This window comes from Macaca thibetana, chromosome 20, assembly GCF_024542745.1.
Source record: "Macaca thibetana thibetana isolate TM-01 chromosome 20, ASM2454274v1, whole genome shotgun sequence".
NCBI classification, from domain to species: Eukaryota; Metazoa; Chordata; class Mammalia; order Primates; family Cercopithecidae; genus Macaca; species Macaca thibetana.
In genome coordinates this window covers 60,233,134-60,258,564 of record NC_065597.1, presented here as the reverse complement: position 1 = coordinate 60,258,564, position 25,431 = coordinate 60,233,134, and the positions used below count along the sequence as shown (strand labels likewise).

General features: G+C 46.2%; 1 protein-coding gene and 1 pseudogene across 1 annotated transcript in view; both read right to left on the bottom strand.

Moving 5' to 3' along the window:
• CEP20 (centrosomal protein 20) overlaps positions 1–25,431 on the bottom strand; it is a 345,441-nt gene that overhangs the window by 34,324 nt on the left and 285,686 nt on the right. The gene's annotated exons all lie outside the window — the stretch shown is intronic.
• On the bottom strand, positions 23,269–23,868 carry LOC126944536 (60S ribosomal protein L15-like; annotated as a pseudogene).

The window sequence follows — 25,431 nt, the reverse complement described above, 5'->3', positions numbered from 1 at the left end:
AGGCACTCGAGGGTGACTCATCAGTCAGTAATTTCAGAGCAGAGGGCGTTCCCCTCAGTGTGTGCCAAGAGCACAGCAGGAGTGTAGGCACCCTGGGAGCTCCCCGGAATTCCCCGACCCTGGAACACGCTGTGGCATTGCGTGGCTGAGGCTCTGTTTCACTTTGGGTGCCCACCCTGGACTGCTTTACAGGACAGACATCTTGTTATCCCGCTCTGCTCTGGTAGAACAAATATTTGCGGAAGGACCGAATGAAGTCCTGCAAGGTAGCTCATCTCACAGATGAAACTGATGTTGAGAGAACATTAAATAACTGGTCTAGAGCAACCAGACTTAAAGTGGTGGAACTGGGATTCAAACCCAGACTTGGGGGAGTCCAAAGGCCAGCCCTCCTCCCTTCTATATGGGGACGGAGAACATGGAATCCATGACCATTTGAGATCCCAAGTTCCAGACTGTGGCATGTACATAGCTTTCATGATTAAAATTGTCACGTGAGAAGTTTCATTAAAAAAAAATTTTTTTTGTAGAGACAAGGTCTCACTATGTTGCCAGGCTGGTCTCAAACTCCTGACCTCAAGCGATCCTCCTGCCTTAGCCTACCAAATTGTTGGCATTGTAGGTGTGAACCAAATTCAAAGTGGACTTTTGTCTTTAATTGAGATGGGGTCTTGCTATGTTGCCCAGACTGGTCTCAAACTCCTCAGCTCAAGCGGTCCTCCTGCTTTGGTCTCCCAAAGTGCTGGGATTATAGGTATGAGCCACTGCACCTGACCTCAAAGTAGAACGTTTTTGGCGGCAGGAAGGTGCTGGATATTACTCTCAGTCCTTTAGAGGAAGTAAAATAAATCCTCCGAGTACAATGACATTCTCAGGTCACTTTCAGAGGGATGAGCAATAAATTCATTCAATGCCTTCTTTACTAAAAGCATTAGAGATTAACAAATTCTTGAAGTAAAACTTGCTGAAATGCATTTTGTCAGGGGAACGCAGTTGGACAAAAACTACAGGTTGAGTTCAGAAAAGGTAAATGTCTTTTTTTTTTTTTTTTTTTGAGACGGAGTCTGGCTGTGTCTCCCAGGCTGGAGTGCAGTGGCCGGATCTCGGCTCACTACAAGCTCTGCCTCCCGGGTTTACGCCATCCTCCTGCCTCAGCCTCCCGAGGTAAATGTCTTTTACCACGATTTAGTCGTTTTCTTCCTGGTAGATATGGCTTTTCTCAGGATCTGGAGAGAGAGGCTGTTGAAGAATAAGGGTTGGGAAAAGCCACAGATGGAATATTACAAATTGGAGACAGCTACTTAATAGAAATGGCATCTCCTCATCAGACAAGTCAAGGCAACTGTTGAAAATATGACATGCCTCTCTATCAGCCATGCATGGCCCAGGACACTATGGCAACCAAATGCAAGCTGCTGGTTCAAAGAGATTAGTCTGAATCCCAAAAGAATCCTAATTATCTCCTGATTTATTAAGGAAGAAAACAACAACTGCCTTTATTTGCAATATTATTGCTTTGCATGCAATCCTAGGAAAAGGTGTGGCTGTTATTTTTGAAGAAGTTCTCACCCTATACTAGATACAGTATGAAACATTATACATGCATCCTTGCATTTATTTCTCACGCGATCTCAAGAGGTAGATGCTACAGTCATCCTGATTTTAAGATGAAGACAGCAAGCCTTAGGGAGTTAAAATGACCTGCCCAAGGTCAAACAGCTGGGAAGAGACTTGGCCAGATGAAAAAACAGTCTGACACCCGGTTCAAGGTCCTTCAGTTTCATCTGTCCAGCAAGTAGACAATTTGATACTTGGGCTGGACTAGACAAATCTATGATGTGTAGTTGTTGTAATGAACTCACAGATCCTAGTACGAAGAGTTTTTTGGTTTTTTGTTTGTTTGTTTTTGAGACACAATTTCGCTCTTGTTGCCTAGGCTGGAGTGCAACGGTGCAATCTTGGCTCACTGCAACCTCCGCCTTCCGGGTACAAGCAATTCTCCTGCCTCAGCCTTCTGAATACCTGGGACTACAGGTGCCCACCACGATGCCCAGCTAATTTTTTTTTATTTTTAGTAGAGACGGGATTTCACCATGTTTGCCAGGCTGGTCTCAAACTCCTGATCTTAAGTAATCCACCCACCTCAGCCACTCAAAGTGCTGGGATTACAGGCATGAGCCACTGTGCCTAGCCTTTTTTTTCTTTTTTTTTTTTAGACAGGGTCTTGCTCTGTTGCCCAGGCTAGAGTGCAGTGGTACAATCATAGCTCCCTGCAACCTTGAATTCCTGGGCTCAAGCAATCCTCCCACCTCAACCTCCCTGAGTGGCTGGGACTGCAGGCACACACCATTACAACACCTGGCTAATTTTTTTTTATTTTTTAATGTTTTGTAGAGACAGGTTCTTGTTATGTTACCCAAGGTGGTACTGAACTCCTGGCCTCAATTCATCCTCCCACCTTGGCCTCCCAAAGTTCTGAGATTACAGGTGTGACCCACTGTGCTTAACCAAATCAAGACTTTTTTGCCTGCGTGTGGTGGCTCACCCCTGTAATCCCAGCATTTTGGGAGGCCGAGGTGGGTGGATCACCTGAGGTCAGAGTTCAACACCAGCCTGGCCAACATGGCAAAACCTTGTCTGTACTAAAAATACAAAAATTAGCTGGGCATGGTGGTGGGCGCCTGTAGTCCCAGCTACTCAGGAGGCTGAGGCAGGAGAATTGCTGGAACCTGGGAGGCAGAGGGTGCAGTGAGCCGAGGTTGTACCACTGCACTCCAGTTTGGGTGATAGAGCAAGACACTGTCTCAAAAAAAAAAACCCAAAACCAAAAACAAAAAACAAAAATCAAAACAAACAAAAAGCCCGAAGGAGGATTTTTTCATACTGATAAAGAATGTACGATAAACCTGATATCCTTTCCAAAATCTCTCCCAATTTTCCTAACCTCTGTACCAATGAGGACTTCCTTTCCTTTCAGACTTTCGATCAATGTAACAAAAATAAAATTGAAGCAGAGAAGGGTTAAGTATGTTGCTCGAGGTCTTGCAGGTGATTTGGGTTAGAGCCAATCTTGAACTCAGTCAGGTGAGGTGGCACCTGGTTCCATGCCTGGAACCTCCCTGCTGCACTGGTTCTTGAGAAGATTCTTACACATATGTCCCTGATCTCCTTGAAGCTTTGATTTTCCACCTAGAGCCCCCCTGCAGCATCCTGATTATCTGCGCAAGGTCCGTTGTTACACAGAACTGGATGATGAATCCTGGCTACCTGTGTGGCCTTGGGCAAATTGCTGCACCTCTCTGAACCTCCATTTCTTTCCTTCCTTCCTTCCTTCCTTCCTTCCTTCCTTCCTTCCTTCCTTCCTTCCTTCCTTCCTCCCTCCCTCCCTCCCTTTCTCCCTTCCTTCCTTCTTCCCTCCCTCCCTCCCTCCCTCCCTTCCTTCCTTCCTTCTTTCTTTCTCTCTTCCTTCCTTCCTTCTTTCTTTCTCTCTTCCTTACTTCCTTAATTTCTTTCTTTCTTTCTTTCTTTCTTTCTTTCTTTTTCTTTCTTTCTTTCTTTCTTTCTTCCTTTCTTCCTTTCTTCCTTCCTTCCTTCCTTCCTTCCTTCCTTCCTTCCTTCCTTCCTTCCTTCCTTTTTCTCTTTCTTTCTTTCTCTCTCTCTTTCTTTCTTTCTTTCTCTCTTTCTCTCTTTCTTTGGATGGGGTCTCACTCTGTTGCGCAGGCTGGAGTGCAGTGGCTCAGTCTTGGCTCGCTGCAACCTCTGCCTCCTGGGTTCAAGTAATTCTCCTGCCTCAGTCCCCCGACTAGCTGGGATTACAGGCATGCACCACCATGCCCAGCTAATGTTTGTATTTTTGTAGAGACAGGGTTTTGCCATGTTGGCCAGGCTGGTCTCAAGCTCCTGACCTCAAGTAATACGCCCACCTTGGCCTCCCAAAGCGCTGGGATTACAGGTGTAAGCCACCACACACGTCCTTGAGCCTCCATTTCTACAGCTATTAAAAGGAGGCCATAATAGTACCTAACTCCTGGGATATTACTGTGGATAAAATGAACTAATGGGCCAGGTGCAAGATCCCGCCATTGCAGTCCAGCCTGGGCAACAGGAGTGAAACTCTCTCTCAAAGAAATAGAATAAAATAAAATAAAAAATAAAATAAAATAAAATGAACTAATGCAAGAAAAGCACTTAGCACAGTGCCTAGGACATAATAAGCACTTGATAAGTGGGCTGGGCATAGTGGCTCATGCCTGTAATCCCAGCACTTTAGGAGTCTGAGGTGGGCAGATCACCTGAGCCCAGGAGTTCAAGACCGGCCTGGGCAACATGGTGAAACCCCATCTGTACAAAAATTACAAAAAATAGCTGGGCATGGTGATACCCACCTGTGGTTCCAGCTACTTGGGAGGCTGAGGTGGGAGGATCACTTGAGCCCAGGAGACTAAGGTTGCAGTGAGCTGAGATCATGCCACTACACTCCAGCCTGGGTGACGCTAGACACTGTCTCAAAAAAGAAAAAAAAAGTGGCTATTTCCTCACCATTCTCCCCTTGGCAGGTCACAGCCCAGTCCACTCCACTCCTCCGTGGTCTCCATTCTTGTTGCCTGGACACCAAAGGGCCTGGATTAGGTGTGTAAGAACATATTTATGCTCCAGTTTTCTCTTGTCAAATTCCTCATCCTTCTTCTCCCCTTCCCAGATGTTCTCCATTCTCTACAAATCCTCTACCTCACCTCCATCCTCCTGCTTTTCGGTCACTCTGTCTCCCACTCAACAAGGAGGACCCCAGGAAGCCTCCACTTGAACCCTAAATCTCTTTGCATTTTAACCTTCATTCATGAAGTCATTCATTGAAAAGATGTTATTGAGCATCTACTATGTACCAGGCACTAAGGATACTACAGTGAATAAAATAAACAGGATCCTGGCTGGGTGAGGTGGCTCACACCTGTAATCTCAGCACTTCAAGAGGCCAAGGAGGGTGGATCGCTTGATGTCAGGAGTTTGACCAACCTGGCCAACATGACAAAACCTTGTCTCTAGTAAAAATACAAAAAATTAGCTGGATATGGTGGCACACAGCTGTAGTCCTAGCTCCTAAGGAGGCTGAGGCAGGATAATTGCTTGAACCCAGGAAGTGGAGGCTGCTGTGAGCTGAGATCGCATCATTGCACTCTATCCTATGCAACAAAGCAAGACTTTGTCTCAAAAAAATAAACACGGTCCGGTTCCTACTCACACAGAGCTCACTGGCCAAGAGAGAGGGCAGCAATTCATCAAATATTTAATTGCAAACTGAGATAAATACTACGATGAAAAATGCAGAGATTATGAGACAGACAGGGGCCATAACCTAGCCTAGGTTGGTGGTTAGGGAAGGCTTCCGTATCAGCATGTCTTTCTCTTTCCTTCCTTCCTTCCCTTTCTTCCTTCCTTCCCTTTCTTCCTTCCTTCCTTCCCTTTCTTCCTTCCTTCCTTTCTTCTTTCCTTCTTTCCTTTCTTCTTTCTTTTCCTTTCCCTTCCTCCTTTCGTTTCCTTTCCTTTCCTTTCCTTTCCTTTCCTTTCCTTTCCTTTCCTTTCCTTTCCTTTCCTTTCCTTTTTTTGAGATGAATTCTTACTCTGTTGCCCTGATTGGAATGCAGTGGCAACATCTCGGCTCACTACAACTTCCGCCTCCCAGGTTCAAGTGATTCTCATGCCTCAACCTCCCGAGTAGCTGGGATGACATGCATGTGCCAACACACCCTGCTAATTTTTGTATTTTTAGTGGAGATGAGGTTCCACAATGTTAACGAGGCTGGGCAGCTCATGTTTCTATGCAACAAACTATCCTAAAACTTAGTGGCTTAAAATAACAACAATCATTGGTTTCACCCCCAAATCTGCAATTTGGGCAGGATGTGGCCTGGACAGCAAGTCTGTGTTCCACGTGGCATGCTTAACATGCAGCAGCTTGACAGGGGCTGGAGGACCCACTTGTTTTTGGTTGTCTCTGAGATGTAATTGACATGCCATAAATTTCACCACGTTAAACCATACAATTCAATGTTTTTTAGTATATTCACAGGGCTGTACAACTATTGCTATCTAATTCCACAATATTTCCTTTTCCCTAAAAAGAAATCCTATACTTAGCTGGATGTGGTGGCACACACCTGTGGTCCCAGCTACTCGGGAGGGTGAGGCAGGGGGATCAATTGAGCCCAAGAGTTCCATGCTGCACTGAGCTATGATCACACCATTGCACTCCAGCCTGGGTGACAGAATGAGACCCTGTTTCTAAACAACAACAACAAAACATATACCATTAGCACTTTCTTCTATTCCCTCTTCCCGTAGTCCCTGGCAACCACTAATCTATCTTCTGTCTTTAGAGATCTGCTTGTTCTAGACACTTCAAATGGAATATACACTACATGGCCTATTGTGTCTGGTTTCTGTCACTGAATACAATGTTATCAGGGTTCTGGAAGACCCACTTTGTGGATGGCTCAGTCTCATGGCTGGCCATTTGATACTGGCTGTCAGGTGGGAACTCAGCCAGGGTTGTGGGCAGGGATCCCAGTTCCTCTCTATGTGGGCCCCCTCCATGGGCTGCTTGAGCTTCCTTATGGCATGGCGGTTGGGTTCCAAGATGGAGCATCCTAAGACAACCAAGTGGGAACTTTCATCTTTTTTTTTTTTTTTTTTCAGTTGAGACAAAATCTCACTGTCACCTAGGCTGGTGTGCAGTGGCGTGATCTTGGCTCACTGCCACCTCTACTTCCTGAGTTCAAGTGATTATTTTGCCTCAGTCTCCTGAGTAGCTGGGACTACAGGTGAGCACCACTATGCCCAACTAATTATTGTATTTTTACTAGAGGCTACGTTTGCCATGTTGGCTAGGGAGGCATCTTTATAAAACAAACAAACAAACAAACAAACAAAACAAAAAACAAGGGTCTTGCTTGTTGTCCTTGGCAGGTCACAACCCAGTCCACTCCACTCCTCCATAGTCTCGAACTCCTGGTCTCGAGTGATCCTCCTGCCTCATCCTTCCAAAGTGCTGAGATTACAGGTGTGAGCCATGATGTCCAGCCAGCTTTTCACCTTTTATGACCAGTTTCAGAAGTCACACCATGTCACTTCCACAGTAGCCTCAAGCTCATCTGGATTCAAGGGAAGGGAACACAGGCCACTCTTCACAACAGGAGTGTCAAAGTCACCTTGTTTACGTTTTAACCTTTCACTCATGCATTCAAAAGATATTATTGGCCAGGCGCAGTGGCTCATGCCTGTAATCACAGCACCTTGGGAGGCTGAGGCAGATGGATCACCCGAGGTCTGGAGTTTGAGACCAGCCTGTCCAACATGGTGAAACCCTGTCTCTACTAAAAGTACAAAAATTAGCTGGGTGTGATGGCGGGCACCTGTAATCCCAGCTACTCGGGAGGCTGAGGCAGGAGAATCGCTTGAACCCAGGAGGTGGAGGCTGCAGTGAGCCGAGATTGCATCATTGCACCCCAGCCTGGGTGATAAGAATGAAACTCTATCTCAAAAACAAACAAACAAAAAAGTCACACCATGTCACTTCCACAGTAGCCTCAAGCTCTTCTGGAGTCAACGGAAGGAAACACAGACCACCCTTCTCAATAGGAGTGTAAGATCACGTTGTTTACATTTTTAACCTTTTATTCATGCATTCATTCATTTGAAAGATATTATTGAGCATCTACTCATGAATGAATAATTGTGGCCACATTTGGAAAACACAACTGCTACAGCTTCCCTGAGAAGATGATGCTGAGGCTGAGAGCTGAAGGATAAGCAGGTGTTACTTAGGCACAGAAATGGAAGAGCATTCGAAAAACACTGAACAACAGTGCAAAAGACCCGGGGGATCAATTAGCACACTGGAGGAATTTAAGGAGGCCCTGAGTGGCCGAGGCTGAGAGAAAGACAGGCAGTTGTCTGTTGTGTGCTTTCCACGACTGCTGTTTCCACTCAGCCTTCATTGTCCGTGTTTTCAGAAACAGTACCCTAACTTTCCTCTGGGGAACCATTGACTCCCCTGCCCTCAGCCCTGTCAATGGGGCTGCAGGGGTGGGCGTAAGACCCCCAGGTCTAGCCATTCAGGACATCACCCAGCCTTGCCAGTCTCACTGATTGGTTCGGGTGTGGCCATGTGACCCTAAGAAGGGCCAATGAGGCTCAAACCCAAGACATCTGCTGTAGCTATTGGACAAGACAGAGTTTTGCTTTGGGGTTGCTAGGTAGGATAGAGCCAGACGTGTTGGGTGTCACCTTTGCCCCTGCGCGAGAATCACCTGTTGAAATGACACTAACAAGGAGAAAGTAGAACCAAGTGACACAGACCATTGAGCTCCCGGACTGTGACCAAAGCCAGCTCTACCACTGGACATTTTAGATCCATGGGCCAATATGTGTTGGTTTAGGCTGATTTGAATTTCTATCACTCAGAATCGAGAGTACTGGTCAAAGGAGTCATCGGCCGGGCACAGTGGCTCATGCCTGTAATCCCGGCGCTTTGGGAGGCCGAGACGGGTGCATCACCTGAGGTCAGGAGTTTGAGACCAGCCTGGCCAACATGGGGAAACCCCATCTCTACTACAAACACAGAAATTAGCCCGGCATGGCGGCGCGTGCCTGCAATCCCAGCTACTAGAGGGGCTGAGGCAGGAGGACCGCTTGAACCTGGGAGGCAGAGGTTGCAGTGAGTCATGATTGTGCCACTACACTCCAGCCTGCGCAACAGAGCGAGACTCCATCTCAGATAAATAAATAAATACATAAACAAATAAACAAATAAATAAAGGCGCTATGGTTAGGATTTTTCTCTTCCTGTTCTTAACTGCACGTTCTCCATTCCTGGTACTTACGTACCACTTCAGAAGCCTCCAGCACATCATCTGGCCTCTCTTCCTTCTCTCTTTCATTTCTTATTTTTTTGAGACAGAGTCTCTATCTGTCACCCAGGCTGGAGTGCAGTGGTGCAATCTTGGCTCACTGCAACCTCCACCTCCAAGGCTTGAGTGATCCTCCAGCCTCAGCCTCCTGAGTAGCTGGGATTACAGGCACATACCACCACGCCCAGCTAACTTTTTGTATTTTTAGTAGAGACTGGTTTTCGCCATGTTGCCCAGGCTGGTCCTAAACTTCTGGCCCCAAACCTCTGGTGGATCAAGTGATCCACCTGCCTCGGCCTCCCAAAAGTGCTGGGATTACAGGTGTGAGCCACTGCGCCTGGCCTTCTCTCTTTTTTTGTGATCAATAAATGTTTCTTTATTGCATCTTGGTCTGAATGTCAAATTAAATTTGGAGTTCCAAAATACTCTAGACAACATTTATAAGAACTTGGGAGGTGGAGGTTGCAGTGAGCTGAGATTGTGCCACTGCACTCCAGCCTGGGTGACAGACTGAGACTTCATCTCACCAAAAAAAAAAAAAAAAACTAAATGTCCCTGAGTATCAAATGGTATGTAAGAACAGCAATTGGCTTGTTGTTCAATGATGAATCAAACAGAAAATACATGACAGATTACAGGGCAGTTTAAGATGTCCAAATATTATGTCTCAAATAATTTGTCTAGATAATAGATCTTCCTCAGTCCCTTTCAGGGGATGGGTGGATACTGGGCATACTTGGGCAGGTTTATTCAGAGTAAGCTGGAGGAACGTGTCAAATAGGTAGCTACCTGTCTGATTTATTTTCATCCTATTTTTTCTGCTCTTAAAACAAAATACCCTCCTATTGGTTAAACTGTTTTTTGTTTGTTTGTTTGTTTGTTTTGTTTTTTGTTGTTGTTGTTGGTTGCAAATCAAACTGTCTTACTGGTTTTAAAATATCAATTTCTTTTTTTTTTTCTTAGTTTTTTTTTTTGAGATGGAGTCTCACTCTGTGACCCAGGCTGGGGTGCAATGGCGTGGTCTCGGCTCACTGCCACCTCCGCCTCCCAGGTTCAAGTGATTCTCCCGCATCAGGCTCCTGAGTAGCTGGGATTACAGGCACGTGCCACCACACCCAGATAATTTTTGTATTTTTAGTAGAGACAGGGTTTCACCATGTTGGCTAGGCTGGTCTCAAACTTCTGACCTCGTGATCTGCCCGCCTTGGCCTCCCAAAGTGCTGGGATTATAGGCGTGAGCTACTGCGCCTAGTCTTTTTTTTTTTTTTTCTTTTTTTTTAAGATGAAGTCATGCTCTGTTGCACAGGCTGGAGTGCAGTAGCATGATCTCGGCTCAGTGCAACTTCTGCCTCTTCGGTTCAAGCGATTCTCAGTCTCCTGAGTAGCTAGGATTACAGGTGTGCACCACCACACCTGGCTAATTTTTGTGTTTTTTTACAGAGGGGGTTTCACCACGTTGGCCAGCTGGTCTCGAACTCCTGACCTGAAGTGATCCACCCACCTTGGCCTCCCAAAGTGCTAGAACTACAGGCATGAGTCACCACGCCTGGCCTAAAAAAAAGTAATCTTAAACATAACCAGAAGTCTAGATGTTTGACATATTTATTTATTTATTGAGACAAGGTCTAGCTCTGTTGCTCAGGCTGGAGTGCAGTGGCGTGATCTTGGCTCACTGCAACCTCCACCTCCGGGTTCATGTGACCCTCCCATCTCAGCCTCCTGAGTAGCTGGGACTACAAGCCTGGCTAACTATTATATTTTTAGTAGAGATCAGGTTTCACCATGTTGCCCAGGCTGGTCTCGAACTCCTGGTCTCAAGTGATCCAGCACCTGGCCTCCTAAAGTACTGGGATTTCAGGGGTGAGCTATCGTGCCTGGTCAGTTTGGCAGGTTTAAGGGTTGATTTATGCCTGTGGCTGTGCCTATCTTTCTTTATATTCTCACGGTTTACCCCAGGCCGGCCACTAGTAATATACGGTCACCTTAACCAAATTAGAAAAAGATATTCCAGCTCATGTGGTGGCTCACGCCTGTAGTCCTAGCACTTTGGGAGACCAAGGTGGGCAGGTCACTTGACCGCAGGAGTTTGAGACCAGCCTGGGCAACATAACAAGACCTTGTGTCTACAAAAAATACAAAAATTAGCTGGGCAAAATTGTGCATGCCTGTAGTCCCAGCTACTCAAGCGGCTGAGGTGGAGCCCGGAAGGCGGGGGTTGTAGTGAGCCAAGATGGGGCCACTGTACCCCAGCCTGGGCAGCAGAGCTGACCTGTCTTAAAAAACAAAAAACAAAAAACCTGACATGGGACTTTGAATATTCTAGTATTGAATGAATGAGGAATAAAGAGATGGATGGGTGGATGGATGGATGGACAGATGAATGAATGAATTGATGGATGAGTGAATGGGTGGTGGAAGGATGGATGGATGGACGGGTGAATGAATGGATGGATAGATGGATGGACAGATGAATGAATGAATGAATGAATGAATGAATAGATTGACAAGTGGATAGGTGAGTGGCGGATGGATAGATGGTCAGATGGATGGGCCATGGATGGATGAATGGACAGATGGATGAGAGAGAGAGAGATTCTTCTGGGCAGCAGACAATTTCCTTAAAAAAATAAAAAGTCTCCTTTCTTGGGAAGATACAACCACACACCAAGAAGTACATGGGCTGAATGTCAGTCCCCAATCATCTACTCAGCATTTCCATGGCACAGGGCACAATTTTTGGCAAGTGCCCATCTCATCAGGACCACAGACAGGCACCATTTTTTTAAGGGTTGGTGGGATGATCAACACTGTTTGAGGCATTGTATTCAAGCATTACAATGTTCAGAGGAGAAAACAGAATGACTTCCAGGATCTCTGCCAGAGAGCCAGGAAGAAATTCCTCAGAAAAATTTAACAAAACTCTCCCCATATCTCATTAGCCTGATTTGAGTTACATTTCTTTTCTTCCTTCTTTCCTTCTTTTCTTCTTTCCTTCTTTCCTTCTTTCCTTCCTTCCTTCCTTCCTTCCTTCCTTCCTTCCTTCCTTCCTTCTTCTTTTTTTCTTTTTTTTTGAGACAGGTTCTAGCTTTGTCACCCAGGCTAGAGTACGGTGGCACAATCTTGGCTCACTGCAACTTCTGCCTCTGGGTTCAAACAATTCTCCCTGCCTCAGCCTCCTGAGTAGCTGGGATTACAGGCACCCGCCACCATGCCTGGCTAATTTTTGTAATTTTTAGTAGAGATGGGGTTTTATCATGTCAGCCAGGCTGGTCTTGAACCCCCGACCTTAGGTGATCCGCCTGCCTCAGACTCCAAAAGTGTTGGGATTACAGTCGTGAGTCATCGCGCCCGGCCTTCTTTCTTTTTTTGAGGTAAGATTCACAAAACATTTTTAAAAATCACCCTTTGGGGCCAGGCATGGTGGTGTGTGCCTGTAGTTCCAGCTACTAGGGAGGGAGCAATCCCCTGCAATACAGTCTTGTTTTCAGGGCTTCTCTTGTCTGGGACTGGGGTCAAACTCCTCATCTTTGATCTTAAGAAGAAACCACCACTGACAGTGGGCTTATCACATCCAGTAAGTTTGTTATATCACTGGGCCAAAATCTACCTTCCTGGTGGGGCCCCGTGGTTCACGCCTGTGATCCCAGCACTTTGGGAGGCTGAGTAGGGCAGATCACCTAAGGTCAGGAGTCAGAGACCAGCCTGGCCAACATGGCAAAACCCCATCTCTACTATAAATACAAAACTAGCTGGGTGTGGTGGCGCCGCCTGTAGTCCCAGCTACTTGGGAGGCTGAGGCAGGAGAATCACTTGAACCCAGGAGGCAGAGGTTGCAGTGAGTGGAGATCACTCCACTGCACTCCAGTCTGGGTAACAGAGTGAGATTCCATCTCAAACACACACACACACACACACACACACACAGAGTCTACTTTCCTGTAACACACCCACACCCCACCTGTCCTAGCTCTGCTCTCGGGAGTAACACAAAAGAGCTAATCCTTTTCCACATGACAGCCCTTAAAATATTTGAAGACTGTATCAAATTTCCCCAGAGCCTTCTTTTTATGGGGTAAAACTTCCCAGTTGTGACCAGACACGTCCTCTCCATAGGAAATTGCTGACTGGAGTCTCTTCAGCTCAGTGGCCCAGTGTAAGAGCTTTAGCGTCACTAGGCTTGGGTTCAAGTCCATGTTCCCACCCTTTCCAGCCACCTGACCTGGGCTAAATCACTTCTCAGACTTTAGTTTCCTCCCTTGGATAAACTGCAGAGGAATAGTACCCATGACATAGGATTGCTGGTTTGACCACATTATATTTTTTCTTTTTTTTTGAGACAGAGTTTCACTGTTATTGCCCAGGCTGGAGTGCAGTGGCACAGTCTTGGCTCACTACAACCTCCGCATCCCAGGTTCAAGTGATTTTCCTGCTTCAGCCTCCTGAGTAGCTGGGATTACAGGCACCCGCTACCATGCCTGGCTAATTTTTTGTATTTTTAGTAGAGACAGGGTTTCACCATGTTGGTCTTCCAAAGTACTGGGATTACAGGCGTGAGCCACTGCTGGCCTTTTTTTTTTTTTTTTTTGGACACAGAGTCTTACTCTGTCACCCAGGCTGAAGTGCAGTGGCATGATCTTGGCTCACCGCAACCTCCACCTCCTGAGTACAAGCGATTCTCCTGCCTCAGCCTCCTGGTAGCTGGGATTACAGGCACCCAGCACTTCACTTGGTCACATTGATTTTTTTGGTGGGTTCCTTCCTCCATAGGAAAAAAGTGTTTCAAATAATAGTTTATGACCGTGTTAGTGTAAAGATCAATATAACAAGGCCTGGTGCAGTGGCTCACGCCTGAAATCCCAGCACTTTGGGAGGCCAAGGTGGAAGAATGACTTCATCCCAAGAGTTCAAGACCAGCCATGGCGGCCGGGCGCGGTGGCTCAAGCCTGTAATCCCAGCACTTTGGGAGGCCGAGACGGGTGGATCACGAGGTCAGGAGATCGAGACCATCCTGGCTAACACGGTGAAACCCCGTCTCTACTGAAAAATACAAAAAAACTAGCCGGGCGAGGCGGCGGCCGCCTGTAGTCCCAACTACTCGGGAGGCTGAGGCAGGAGAATGGCGTAAACCCGGGAGGCGGAGCTTGCAGTGAGCTGAGATCCGGCCACTGCACTCCTGCCTGGGCGACAGAGCGAGACTCCGTCTCAAAAAAAAAAAAAAAAAAAAAAGACCAGCCATGGCAACATGGCAAGACCCTTTCTCTACAAAAAAATTTTAAAAAATAAAAATTAGCCGGAAGTGGTAGCATGTACCTGTGGTCCCAGCTCCTCGGTGGGCTGAGGTGGGAAGACGGCTTGAGCCCAGGAGGTCAAGGCTGCAGTGAGCCATGATTGTACCACTGCACTCCAGCCTGGACGCCAGAGCTCCTGCTCACAAATACCAAAAACTAAAAACCAAAAATTATATATTACATATATATATGTAATAAAGGCAGGGTTATATTTATTTTCTCTTCTGATTTTAAAAGAATTAAAACATTTACATGGCCCCTAAAAGTACTATGGGTCTTATGCACCATGCTTCCTGTAAGTTCATAGGCCCTGGCTGCTGGAAGGAAGGAAAAAGAGAAAACATGCCAAATACGTAAAGTGCTTTGCACGGCACTGGGCCTGGCTCTTTGTAACTTAATAAATGGTGATCAAAAATTAAAAAGGGCAGTGCAGGCCGGGTGCAGTGGATCACGCCTGTAATCTCAGCACTTTGGGAGGCCTGGCAGGCGGATCATGAGGTAAGGAGTTTGAGACCACCCTGGGCAACACAGTGAAACCCTGTCTCTACTAAAAAATACAAAATTAACCAGGCATGGTGGTACACACCTGTAATCCCACCCACCTGGGATGACTGAGGCAGGAGAATTGCTTGAACCTGGGAGGTGGAGGTTGCAGTGAGCCGAGATCATGCCATTGCACTCCAGCCTGGGCAACAAGAGTGAAACTCTGTCTCAAAAAAAAAAAAAAAAAAAAAAAAAAAAGGCAGGGGGTGCAGTGCAGAGAAGAGAGTGTAACCCTGGAGAACTCTGCAGAGCTTTTGTTTTCGTTTTGTTTGTTTGTTTGTTTGTTTGAGATGGAGTCTCGCTCTGTCACCTAGCCTAGCACAATCTCTACGCATTGAAACCTCCGCCTCCTGGGTTCAAGTGATTATCCTGTCTCAGCCTCCTGAGTAGCTGGGATTACAGGTGCCAGCCACCACCATGCCCGGCTAATTTGTTGTATTTTTAGTAGAGATGTGGTTTCACTATATTGGCCAGGCTCGTCTTGAACTCCTGACCTCAGGTGATCTGCCCGCCTTGGCCTCCCAAAGTGGTGGGATTACAGGCGTGGGCCACCGCACCCGGCCTTCGGAGCTTTCTTTATTGGCATGCACTGGGACTTGCAGACTCAGCTTCAGCTGAATGCAAGTAACATAGTTCCTGGGTCCATGTTTTCTCACTGTGTCCACAAGAGTCTTGCAAGAGATTCTGCAAAAAGACGCACAGTCTATGGCATTTATTTTGAGAGAAGAGAAAGTATATGTTTAGGGACATGTGCATGAAGAATTCTGGAAGGATAAAGCAGAGATTAATGTATAGCTGCTACCTATGGGGAAGGATTGATTGGGAATATTGGGAGTAGGTCCAGGAGTGGGAGACAGTCTTTCCACTGTATGCCTACTTACAGTTTTGACGTGTAAACAATGATAATAGAGTGCTGATTCAAAAATCCTAATAATTTCTTTTTTTTTTTTTCTGCAATGGAGTTTCTATCACCCAGGTCTCAGCTCACTGCAACCTCTGCCTCCTGGGTTCAAGCGGTTCTCTTGCCTCCACCTCCTGAGTAGCTGGAATAACACTTGTGCACCACCACACCCAGCGAATTTTTCTATTTTTAGTAGAGACAGCGTTTCACCATGTTGGCCAGGTTGGTCTCGAACTCCTGACCTCAAGTGATCCGCCTGCCTCAGCCTCCCAATGTGCTGGGATTATAGACGTGAGCCACTGCGCCCAGCCAGTTATGTTAAATTTCCCTTACTACTATAATTTTTATAGAAACGGTTTCAAGCATATAAAGAATGTTTGTTATTACTATTATTTATTATTTTCTTTATCATGATGCTTCAGACAAAAGGAACTGCTTAGGACAGCTTATGTCCATAGTTACAGCCTGTAGGCCTTTTTCTTTGCTGTGTCATGTGCTAAGACACCAACCTTCGTTTCTACGTGTCAAAACCCCACTAGTCTGTCCTCTAATCCCAACACCAATGTCCTGGGTGCCAATGAAGGCTTTCCTCACCTCCACACTGAGACTTTATTGACCTCTCTTGGGGTGCTTATACTGGCTTTGGGTTGAAATCTCTTTTTTCTCCTCTCCCCTTGAAGAAGCATTTCTCTTTGCTTAAGGGAATGTAGAAGCCACAGCAGATCCTAGCAGATATCTGTTACCCTGACGAAGAGGTCAGGGCCCAGGCATGGTGGCTCATGCCTGTAATCCCAACATTTTGGGAGGTCGAGGTGGGTGGATTATTGAGCCCAGGAGTTCGAAACCAGCTTGGACAATGTGGTAAGACACCCCCACCGACTCCACAAAAAATACAAAAATTAGCCGGGCTTGATGGTGTGTGCCTGTAGAACCAGCCACTCGAAAGCCTGAGTTAGGAGAATCAGCTGAGCCTGGGAAGTTGAGGCTGCAGTGAGCCGAGACTGCACTACTGCACTCCAACCTTCGCGACATGGCAAAACCAGAAGTGGGGCCTTGTCTCATTTCACAAAGTAATAAGAGACTGAGCACGGGGACTCAGGCCTGTAATCCCAGCACTTTGGGAGGCCGAGGCAGCCAGATCACTTGAGGCCAGAGAGTTGGAGACCAGCCTGGCCAACATGGTGAAACCCCATCTCTATTAAAAATACAAAAATTAGCTGGGCGTGGTGGCAGGCGCCTGTAATTCCCAGCTACTGGGAGGCTGAGGCAGGAGAACCACTTGAATCTGGGAGGCGGAGGTTGCCATGAGCAGAGATCGAGTCGCTGCACTCCAGCCTGGGCCACACAGCAAGACCCTATCTCTAAATAAATAAATAAATAAATAAATAAATAAATAAATAAATGGAAAAATAAGAAAAAAGGGTCAGGGCCATTTTTAGAAGGCACTAGATAAGGCCTGCTTGGAATCAGGGAGCGTGGGCAACTGATTGATTTGAAGCCTCCTCTTGTTCTGTTTCCATGACATTGACAGGGACCAGCTTCCATGGCTCAGGAGCTGCTGAGGGTTAACATCCTGTCCTGGGAGGGATCTGACCACACCAATGGCTTTATCATTGCCTAATGGGGGAGGCCCTGTGGGGGATTTATCAAGGACTGAGAGTGCAGAGGAGCCTCCCACATGCAGTTACTCTGATGGAAACACAGTGGGTGGATTGCGACAGGGGCTGGCAGGCTCGCAGGCAAACAGGGCACACAGGCGGGAACCATCCCCTCCGACCAGATACTCCAATTCCTTTCTGGGGAGGCAGATAAAACAGTGACCAGAACCGAAACCCTGCCCATTCTTCATTTGCAAACTGCAAAGCTCTTAGGCATCTTCCTTAGGTCAGCGCTTTGAGAACTCATGTTCATTTGAGGACTAAAATGAACAATAATAGTGACTGTCCTTCGGAGCCTGCTGGATGCCAGGCCCTTCACAAGTGTCTCCCAGTGCTGGGTGCAGTGACTCACGCCTGTAATCCTAGCACTTTGGGAGGCTGAGGTGGGTGGATCGCTTGAGCTCAGGAGATTGAGACCAGCCTGGGCAACATAGTGAGGACCCTGCCTCTAAAACAAAGAAAAAGGAAAAAAGGAACTCCTGGTGAATTTCCAACTTAGAACAACAGTGGGAGGTGTCCTATTCATGATCTTTAATGCTTTGCTCAAATATCACCTTCTCCGTGAGGCCTACCCTGACCACTCTGCTTAAAACTGCAACCCTCCTTCACCTCCACCCCACATCCCAAGTTCTCTTCACAGCCTTTCCCACCTCTACACACTCCATGATTTACTTATTAAGTATGTTTGTTAGGACACGTGCAGTGACTCATGCCTATAACCCCAGCACTTTGGGAGGCTGAAGTGGGTGGATCACCTGAGGTCAGGAGTTCAAGACCAGCCTGGCCAACGTGGCGAAACCCTGTCTTTAGAAAAATGCAAAAAAAATTAGCCAGCTGTGGTTGTGCGTGCCTGTAGTCCCAGCTACTCAGGAGGCTGAGGCAGGAGAATTGCTTGAACCTGGGAGGGGAGTTTGCAGTGAGCTGAGATCGCACCATTGCACTCCAGCCTGGGCAGTAGAGCTAGACTCCATTTCAAAAAAAAAAAAAAAAAGAAAAAGTATTGCTAAGTCAAAAAGTATGAACAATCTAAATTTTTGTTTTGAGACAAAGTCTCACTCTGTTGCCCAGGCTAGAGTGCAATGGTGCGGTCTCAGGTCACTGCAACCTCTGCCTCTTGGGTTCAAGCGATTCTCCTGCCTCAACCTCCCGAGTAGCTGGGATTACAGCTGTCTGCCACCATGCCCAGCTAACTTTTTGTATTTTTAGTATAGATAGGGTTTCACCATATTGGCCAGGCTGGTCTCACGCTCCTAACCTCGTGATCCGCCTGCCTTGGCCTCCCAAAGTGCTGGGATTACAGGCGAGAGCCACTGTGCCCAGCCCATACAGTTTAATTTTTTTTTTTTTTTTAAACAGAGTTTCACTCTGTCACCCAGGCTGGTATGCAATGGTACATTCTCAGCTCACTGCAACCTCTGTCTCCCAGGTTCCAGCCATTCTCCTGACTCAGCCTCCCAAGTAGCTGGGATTACAGGTGCCCACCACCATGCCTGGCTACTTTTTGTAGTTGTTTTTAGTTTTTGTTTTTTTCTTTTTCTTTTTGAGATGGAGTTTTGCTCTTGCTTCCCAAGCTGGAGTGCAATGGTGCCATCTCGGCTCACCACAACCTCTGCCTTCCGGATTCAGGCCATCTTAAGGCCTCAGCCTCCCAAGTAGCTGGGATTACAGGCATGCACCACCATGCCTGGCTAATTTTGTATTTTTAGTAGAGATGGAGTTTCTCCATGTTGATCAGGCTGGTCTCAAACTACTGACCTCAGGTGATCTGCCCGCCTCAAGCTCCCAAAGTGCTGGGATTACAGGCGTGAGCCGCCACACCTGGCTCTAGTTTTTGTAGTTTTTAGTAGAGACAGAGTTTCATCATGTTAGTCAGGCTGGTCTCGAACTCCTGACCTTAGTCGATCTGCCTGCTTCGGTCTCCCAGAATACTGGGATCACAGGCGTGAGCTACTGCACCCAGCCCAAACAGTCTAAATTTTAATAAATACTACCAAATAACACTTTCAAAAACAGTATCCATTCAAATTCCCACCAATGGTATATAAAAAGGCTCAATAACAATTGGTAAAATAGGTTTGGCGGGGAGTTCAGCTCTACGCTGCTTAGTTGCTGATATTTGCAACCAAAGAATTTTTTTTTTTTTTCAGAGACAGAGTCTCGCTTTGTCGCCCAGACTGGAGTGCAATGGCGCCACCAAGGCTCACTGCAACCCTTGCCTCTAGGCTTCAAGTGATCCTCCCGCCTCAGTTTCCCGACTAGCTGGGATTACAGGAGTGCACCACCAAGCCTGGCTAATTTTGTATTTTTAGTAGAGACGGGGTTTCACCATGTTGGCCAGGATGGTCTCCAATTCCCGACCTCAGGTAATCTGCCCGCCTTAGTTTCCCAAAGTGCTGGGATTACAGGCATAAGCCACCATGCTGGGCCCTGCAAAGACAGAATCTTAGAGTTGAAAGGGACATAAAAATTCATCGAATTCTTGTCCAACTTCCCGCTCAAGGCAGCAATCATCTGCAATACAGCTTTGTTTTCAGTGCTTCTCTTGTCTGGGACTGGAGTCAAACTCCTCATCTTTGATCTTAAGAAGAAACCACCACTGACAGTGGGCTTATCCCATCCAGTAAGTTTGTTATATCACTGGGCCAAAATCTACCTTCCTGGTGGGGCCCCGTGGTTCACGCCTGTGATCCCAGCACTTTGGGAGGCTGAGTAGGGCAGATCACCTAAGGTCAGGAGTCAGAGACCAGCCTGGCCAACATGGCAAAACTCCATCTCTACTAAAAATACAAAACTAGCTGGGTGTGGTGGTGCATGCATGCCTGTAGTCCCAGCTACTTGGGAGGCTGAGGCAGGAGGATCACTTGAACCCAGGAGGCAGAGGTTGCAGTGAGTGGAGATCACTCCACTGCACTCCAGTCTGGGTAACAGAGTGAGATTCCATCTCAAACACACACACACACACACACACACACACACACACACACACACACACACACACACAGAGTCTACTTTCCTGTAACACACCCACACCCCACCTGTCCTAGCTCTGCTCTCGGGAGTAACACAAAAGAGCTAATCCTTTTCCACATGACAGCCCTTAAAATATTTGAAGACTGTATCAAATTTCCCCAGAGCCTTCTTTTTATGGGGTAAAACCTCCCAGTTGTGACCAGACATGTCCTCTCCATAGGAAAGTGCTGACTGGAGTCTCTTCAGCTCAGTGGCCCAGCATAGGAGCTTTAGAATCACTAGGCTTGGGTTCAAGTCCATGTTCCCACTCTTTCCAGCCACCTGACCTGGGCTAAATCACTTCTCAGACTTTACTTTCCTCCATTGGATAAACTGCAGAGCAATAGTAGCCATGACATAGGGTTGCTGGTTTGGCCACATTATGATTTTTTTCTTTCTTTCTTTCTTTTTTTTTTTTTTTTGAGACAGAGTTTCACTGTTATTGCTCAGGCTAGAGTGCAGTGGCACAGTCTTGGCTCACTACAACCTCTGCCTCCCAGGTTCAAGTGATTTTCCTGCTTCAGCCTCCCGAGTAGCTGGGATTACAGGCACCCGCTACCATGCCCGGCTAATTGTTTGTATTTTTAGTAGAGACAGGGTTTCTCCATGTTGGCCAGGCTGGCCTCAAACTCCTGACCTCAGGTGATCCACCCACCTTGGTCTCCCAAAGTGCTGGGATTACAGGCGTGAGCCACTGCTGGCTTTTTTTTTTTTTTTTGAGACAGAGTCTTACTCTGTCACCTAGCCTGAAGTGCAGTGGCACGATCTTGGCTCATTGCAACCTCCTCCCAAGTTCAAGCGATTCTCCTGCCTCAGCCTCCTGGTAGCTGGGACTACAGGCACCCGGCACCACACTTGATCACACTGATTTTTTTGGTGGGTTCTTTCCTCCATAAGAAAAAAAGTGTTTTAAATCATAGTTTATGACTGTGTTAGTATAAAGATGAATATAACAAGGCCTGGTGCAGTGGCTCACGCCTGAAATTCCAGCACTTTGGGAGGCCAAGGTGGGAGAATGACTTCATCCCAAGAGTTCAAGACCAGCCTGGGCAACATGGCAAGACCCTTTCTCTACAAAAAATTAAAAAAATAAAAATTAGCCAGAAGTGGTGGCATGTACCTGTGGTCCCAGCTCCTCGGTGGGCTGAGGTGGGAAGACGGCTTGAGCCCAGGAGGTCAAGGCTGCAGTGAGCCATGATTGTACCACTGCACTCCAGCCTGGACGCCAGAGCTCCTGCTCACAAATACCAAAAACTAAAAACCAAAAATTATATATTACATATATATATGTAATAAAGGCAGGGTTATATTTATTTTCTCTTCTGATTTTAAAAGAATTAAAACATTTACATGGGACCCTAAAAGTATTGTGGGCCTTATGCACCATGCTTCCTGTAAGTTCATAGGCCCTGGCTGCTGGAAGGAAGGAAAAAGAGAAAACATGGCAAATATGTAAAGTGCTTAGCACGGCACTGGGCCTGGCTTTTTGTAACTTAATAAATGGTGATCAAAAATTAAAAAGGGCAGTGCAGGCCAGGTGCAGTGGCTCACGCCTGTAATCTCAGCACTTTGGGAGGACAGGCGGGCGGATCACGAGGTCAGGAGTTTGAGACCACCCTGGGCAACACAGTGAAACCCTGTCTCTACTAAAAAATACAAAATTAACCAGGCATGGTGGCACACACCTGTAATCCCACCCACCTGGGATGACTGAGGCAGGAGAATTGCTTGAACCCGGGAGGTGGAGGTTGCAGGGAGCCGAGATCACGCCATTGCACTCCAGCCTGGGCAACAAGAGTGAAACTCTGTCTCAAAAAAAAAAAAAAAAAAAAAAAAGGCAGGGGGTGCAGTGCAGAGAAGAGAGTGTAACCCTGGAGAACTCTGCAGAGCTTTTGTTTTCGTTTTGTTTTTTCTTTTTCTTTTTTTTTCTTTTTTTTTTTTTTTGAGATGGAGTCTCGCTCTGTCACCTAGCCTAGCACAATCTCTACTCACTGAAACCTCCGCCTCCCGGGTTCAAGTGATTCTCCTGCCTCAGCCTCCTGAGTAGCTGGGATTACAGGTGCCAGCCACCACCATGCCCGGCTAATTTGTTGTATTTTTAGTAAAGATGTGGTTTCACTATATTGGCCAGGCTGGTCTTGAACTGCTGACCTCAGGTGATCTGCCCGCCTTGGTCTCCCAAAGTGGTGGGATTACAGGCGTGGGCCACCGCACCCGGCCTGTGGAGCTTTCTTTATTGGCATGCATTGGGACTTGCAGACTCAGCTTCAGTTGAGTGCAAGTAACAGAGTTCCTGGGTCCATGTTTTCTCAGCGTGTCCACAAGAGTCTTGCAAGAGATTCTGCAAAAAGACGCACAGTCTATGGCATTTATTTTGAGAGAAGAGAAAGTATATGTTTAGGGACATGTGCATGAAGAATTCTGGAAGGATAAAGCAGAGATTAATGTATAGCTGCTACCTATGGGGAAGGATTGATTGGGAATATTGGGAGTAGGTCCAGGAGTGGGAGACAGTCTTTCCACTGTATGCCTACTTACAGTTTTGACGTGTAAACAATGATAATAGAGTGCTGATTCAAAAATCTTAATAATTTCTTTTTTTTTCTTTTGTGATGGAGTCTCACTCTATCTCCCAGGCTGGAGTGCAGTGGCACGATCTCAGCTCACTGCAACCTCTGCCTCCCGGGTTCAAGCGGTTCTCCTGCCTCCACCTCCTGAGTAGCGAGAATAACACTTGTGCACCACCACACCCAGCTAATTTTTCTATTTTTAGTAGAGACAGGGTTTCACCATGTTGGCCAGGCTGGTCTTGAACTCTTGACCTCTGGTGGTCTGCCAGCCTCGTCCTCCCAAAGTGTTAGGATTACACGCTTGAGCCACTGCACCTGGCTCAAAAATCTTTGTAATTTTTTTGACTGTCCTAAATTATTTATTAGGTATGAGTTTTACAAACTTTACTTATATTAGCGGCAACAGTGGAGATTGAGAGTATTGCGCCTTCTCCAAGCTGCCCGGCAAGAACCACCAACAGTGTGGTGGCACTTATTGCCCTTTCCAAGGCCATGGCTCTTTTGGCCTGCACATGTCAGCTCATGCATCTCCTTGTGCTTGTGAACCGGTTTGGTGATCCACTGGGTGTCAGGATTTCTTCTGATAGCTTTATGGAATGGATCAATGAGGATAACCTCAAAAAATCTGTATGTGGAATCTTCACCAACCCAATAAGAATTCAGGACTCTTAGAGCCCCGCAGTGGCGTCCAACTCACTCCTCTGCAATCAACTGAAGGCTTCAGTTAATACCATGATGGACAGGCTTGCCGTAAGTTGCATCCTTAGGAATTGGGCATTTTCGGCCATCACAGAGAATACAAATCCTATATATAACATAACTTTGCTTGGGCTTGTAGCCCAGCTGGTGCACTTTATTGGGCTGGGTGGGGCGGGGAGCCCCATGGAGAGCAGAGAGCTGGCAGTACTGCCAGCAGCAGACCCTCAGAAGAAAGCTTATGACATCAGACTGCTTCTTTCTCCATAGCTCCTAGGTGTACTTGTATGCACCCATCTTGGCTTACCTGATGGCTGCTGCCAGACAGAAAGGTCAAAAATCTTAATAATTTTTATTTTGAAAAATATATGCATGTGGTTAGAAAAAACTTCGAACAGTTCAAAAGGGTGAAAAGCAATCTCCTTCTTGTACCCAAGGAGTACCTGGTAAGATATAACATCTCATACAGGACTTACAAAACCTCTATGGAAACTATTTTTAAAATGTGTTGAGAGAGTAAAGAAGACCTAAATAAATGGAGAGATATACATGTTCATTAATTGGAAGAGCCTAGACTCAAAGGCGCCAACTCTTGTATTGATTCATAGATCAAATGAAATCCCAATGAAAAGCTCAGCTTTTTTTTTTTTTTTTTGGTAGAACTTGACAATCTGATTCCAAAACTGATAGGGGAATAAAAGGGAGTCAGAGTACCCAAGACACTCTTGGGAGGAAAAAACAAAACCAAAAATGAACTGTGGGCTGGGTGCAGTGGCTGACGCCTGTAATCCCAGCACTTTGGGAGGCTGAGGTAGGCAGATCATCTGAGATCAGGAGTTTGAGACCAGCTTGGCCAACATGGTGAAACCCCGTCTCTACTAAAAATACAAAAATTAGCTGGGTGTGGTGGTGGGTGCCTGTAGTCCCAGCTACTTGGGAGGCTGAGGCAGGAGAATCACTTGAACCCAGGAGGCAAAGACTGCAGTGAGCTGAGACTGTGCTACTGCACTCCAGTCTGGCAATAGAGCGAGACTCTGTCTCAAAAAAAAAAAAAAAAAAAAAAAAAAAAAAAAAAAGCTAGACATGAAGTTAGGGAGAGGGTAGACAAACCAGAACCCACATTTCTTTTTTGTTGTTGTTGTTTATTTTTCCATTATAGCCATTCTAGCACAATTAGAGTAATGTCTTATTGTGGTCTGTTGAAATATTTTAAAGGAAGTTACAGAGATCATGATAGATTACATCAAGTGCCATGCTATACATGTCTAAAAATACACGTTTATGGATTAGAAGACTTAATATTGTTAAGATGAAAATACTACCCCAAACTGATCTATAGACTTGATATAATCCCTATGAAAACCCTAATGTCCTTGTTTGCAGACTTGGAAAATTCAAACCTAAAATTCACATGGTATTGCACCCAATAGCTAATCTTGAAAAATGAGCAGAGTTGGAAGACTCACACTTGGCGATTTCAGAATTTACCACAAAGCAACAATAATCAAAATGTTTGGTCTTGGTAGGAGGATAGGCATATAGATTAGTGGAACAGAATTGAGAGTCTGGAAATAACCCATACATCTATGGTCAATTTTTTTTTTTTTTTTTTTGACAAAGTCTCACTCTGTCACCCAGGCTGGAGTACAAAATTATCATGCCTGTAAGTTCTGAAATATTTTTCTCTTATTATTTCATCTACAGTTTTTTTTTCTTTTTTCTTTTGCTGTGTTTTGTCAGTTTTATTTTTCTGAAATGCTTATTATTTAGATGTGGGATCTTTTCGTGTGACCTTCTAATGTTCTCTATTTTCTCTGATCTATGCAAGATTCCAGCAATTTTTTCTTCTTCTCTTTTCTT